The following is a 4,188-nucleotide window of genomic DNA, read 5'->3' as shown; positions in this document are numbered from 1 at the left end:
GAGAGAGAGAGAGAGAGAGAGAGAGAGAGAGAGAGAGAGAGAGAGAGAGAGAGAGAGAGAGAGAGAGGAGCAAGATTGTTCATCTCAAGGTGTCTGCAGATCAAAAAAGGAATGGCTTAGACTCCCATAATTCTCTCAAGCCATATATATCCCCAATGACCCAAAGCCTCCTGGGAGTAACATTTCTTAAACAGTTCTACCACTTCCTAGTTGTGCCCAAATGGAAGACTAAGTTTTTAACATGGGAGCATCTGGTGTGTGTGAATGTGTGTGTGTGTGTGTTGTGTGTGTGTGTGTGTGTGTATGTGTATGTGTAGAAAACAGAAAACTATGGTTTTATTTTTTATTATATATTTTCTTCATTTACATTTCAAATGCTATTCTGAATGTTCCCTATACCCTCCCTGTGCCCTGCTCCCCTACCCACCCACTCCCATTTCCTGGCCCTGGCATTCCCCTGTATTGGGACATATAATGTTCGCAAGACCAAGGGTCTCTCCTCCCAGTGATGGCCGACTAGGCCATCTTCTGCTACATATGTAGCTAGAGACACAAGCTCTGGGGTTACTGGTTAGTTCATATTGTTGTTCCACCTGTAGGGTTGAAGACCCCTTCAGCTCCTTGGGTACTTTATCTAGCTCCTCCATTGGGGGCCCTGTATTCCATCGAATAGATGACTGTGAGCATCCACTTCTGTATTTTCCAGGCACTGTTATCGCCTCACAAGAGACAGCTATATCAGGATCCTGTCAGCAAAATCTTTCTGGCATTTGCAATAGTGTCTGGGTTTGGTGGCTGTTTATGGAATGGATCCCTGGGTAGGGCAGTCTCTTAATTGTCCTTCCTTCCTTCTCACCTCCAAACTTTCCCTCCGTTTTTTTTGTTTGTATTGTTCTTTTATTTCTATTTTATTGATTTCAGCCTTGAGTTTGATTATTTTCTATTGTGTACTCTTTTTAGATGTTTGATTCTCTTTGTTCTAGAGTTTTCAGGTGTGCCTTTGAGTTGTTAATATGAGATCTCTCTAATTTTTTTATGAAGGCACTTAGTGTTATGAAGTTTCCTGTTAGCATCACTTTCATTGTATCCCGTAAGTTTAGTTATGTTGTGAACTCACTTTTACTGAATTCTAGAAAATCTTTAATTTATTCATTACTTCTGTTTTGACCCAAGGGTCATTTAGTAGTGAGTTGTTCAGTTTCCAAGGTTATAGACTTTCTATTGTTAAAATCCTGCTTTAATCCAGGGTGATCTGATAGGACATGGAGGGGGGGATATTCAATTTTCTCCTATCTGTTAAGACTTCCTTTGTGGTGGAGTATATGGTCAGTTTTGGAAAGGCTCCATGAGGTTCTGAGAAGAATTTATATTCTATTGTGTTGGGGTGAAATATTTTATAAATATTTGTTAAGTCCATTAGAGTCATAACATCTGCCCCACTATTTCTCTATTTATTTTCTTTCTGGATGACCTTTTTATTGGTGAGAGTAGGGGGTTGAATTCCCCCACAATTAAAGTGTTCAATGTGTGATTTAAGCTTTAGTAATATTTCTTTTACAAATGTGCTCCTTGTATTTGGTGCATCAATGCTGAGAACTGAGATGTCATTTTGGCAGACTTTTACTTTGATGGTTATGGAGTATACTTCCCATCTTCTTTTATTAAATTTTGTTGGAAGTCTAATTTTGTTAGATATTATAATCATCACACTAGGTTGTTTCTTGGGTTCATTTGCTTGAAAAATCTTTTTCCAACCCTTTATTCTAAGGTAATGTCTATGTTCTATGTTGGGGTATATTTCTTGAATGCAGAAGAAGAATGGATCCTGTTTTTGTACCTATTTTGTTAGCCTGATTTTTTTTTAAATTGGAGGTTTTAGTTCACTGATACTAAGAAATATTAATGATGATTGTTAATTTCAATTATTTTGCTGCTGTTGTTATTTTTGGTGGTGGTGGTGCTGGTGGTGGTTTTGTGTGTATGTGTGTGTGTGTGTGTGTGTGTGAGTGAGTGTGTGTGTTTCCCTTTTGCTTTTTCTGGTGAGAAATTATTTCTTTTCTGTGTTTTCTTGGAGGTATTTACCTCCTTGGCTTGAAGGTTTTTTTCTAGTACCTTCTGTAGGGCTAGATTTGTGTACAGATACTGCTTAATTTTGACTTTGCCATGGACTGTCTTGTTTTGTACATCTTTGGTTATCGAACGTTTTGCTGGGTATAGTGGTCTGTCTGGTCTGACATTTGTGGTCTTTTAGAGTCTGCAATATATCTGTCCAGGCTTTCTGGCTTTTAGAGTCTCTATTGACAAGTCATGTGTAATTTTAAAAGGTCTGGATTTATATGTTTCTCGTTTTTTCTTCAGCTTTTAGTATTTTCCTTTATTTTATATGATTGATGTTTTAATATTCATATGGTAGTGAGACTTCCTTTTCTGGTCCAGTCTATTTGGTATTTGGCAGACTTCTTGTACTTTTATAGGTTTCTTGTACTTTAGGTTAGGAACTTTTTCTTCTATGATCTTGGTAAAAATATTTTCTGGGCCTTTGAGCCGGTCTTCCTCTTCCTCCTCCTCCTCCTCCTGCTCCACCCTCTTCTCCTCCTCCTCCCCCATCCTCCTCACCCCCCTCCCATTATTCTTCGATTTGCTTTTCTCAGAGTGTCTCAGATTTCCTAAAAATTTTGTGTTAGGACTTTTTAGATTTAACAGTTTTTTTTTTTCCTGCTCTATCAATTTCTTCTATGACTGAGATTTTTCTCTCCTATTTTTTTTTTTTTTTGGATTCTATTGATGATGCTTGCTTCTGTAATTTCTGTTTGCTTGAGGAGATTTTCTACCTCCAGATGAAGATGGCCTCTGGTAGAGCAAGAGTCTCTTGCTGGTGTTGTGGGCCAGGATATGGAGCCAAGGGGATGTGGTATTGTTGTGGACTGGGGTTCCTAATACTGACATTACTTCCAGTAAAGCAGAAGTTCTGATGTGTGTCAGCATCTGGATCCCAGGGGGAAGAGGTGCTGTTGTAAATGGCTGGATAGGATCTGCACTTCTTAGTCCTGGCATGATCTCCAGTATCTCATCAAAAGGATTCCCTAAGTTTGTGTTTTTTCCTCTATTACCGTTTTCAGGTCTTGAATTGTTTTATTCATATCCTTCACCTAATTTATTTGTGTTTTTCTATATTTCTTTAAGGCATTTGTCCATTTCTTTTATAAGAGCCTATATCATCTTCAAATGTTGTCAGCTCTTTGCTCCTAAAAGGAGGTAGCTGCAAGGAGAGAAACCCAGATCAGCTGGATCTCTCTGTGGTGGGCTGAGCAGGATGATGAATGTCAGCAACTCGAGAGGAACCACACCAAGCCTAGAGTCTTGTCGAAGCAGGAACTTACTTTAATGTGGCAGCAATTTGCTTATATAGACAGGGCAAGGAGGTGGGGATAGGGGTATGGGGTGAGATGACATATGGGGTGGTATGAGATGATGAGGGATATGGGGTAACTTCATGGGTCTTACGAAAATTTTAGAGGTCAGCAGTAGCTAGGCAGAGGTGATTTCATCCAGGCTGTGTTGAGCCATTCTCAAGCAGAAGCAAATGACAGAAAGGACCCTGATAGAGCTGTCTCTTGTGAGGCTATTCTTGGGCCTAGCAAACACAGAAGTAGATGTTCACAGTCAGCTATTGGATGGAATACAGGGCCCCCAATGGAGGAGCTAGAGAAAGTACTCAAGGAGATAATGGGATATGCAACCCTATAGGTGGAACAACAATATGAACTAACCAGTACCCCCCAGAGCTCGTGTCTCTAGCTGCATATGTATCAGAAGATGGCCTAGTCGGCCATCAGTGGAAAGAGGCTCATTGCAACCATATGCCTAAGTTCAGGGGAACACCAGGGGCAAGAAGTGGGAATGGGGGAGTGGGGGGAGGGCATGGGGAACTTTTGGGATAGCATTGGAAATGTAAATGAAGAAAATACCTAATAAAAACAATTAAAAAAGAACCTTGGCAGGGTTGGCTGACACTCGCCAGCTACCCACAACACCCGCCACAGGATCTTAAGACTTCTGGTGAGTGGAACACAGCTTCTGCTCCAATCCAATTGTGCACGGGACCTGAGACTGCATTAGTTAGGGAAGCAGAAAACCGGCCTGAGTAGGACCACAGGCCTCTTCCGGCCGGACCAGCACCAGGGTAGC

The sequence above is a fragment of the Mus caroli genome, chromosome 3, assembly GCF_900094665.2.
Source record: "Mus caroli chromosome 3, CAROLI_EIJ_v1.1, whole genome shotgun sequence".
Lineage (NCBI taxonomy): Eukaryota > Metazoa > Chordata > Mammalia > Rodentia > Muridae > Mus > Mus caroli.
The sequence above is the reverse complement of the archived record's forward strand: the minus strand, read 5'-3'. Positions refer to the sequence as shown.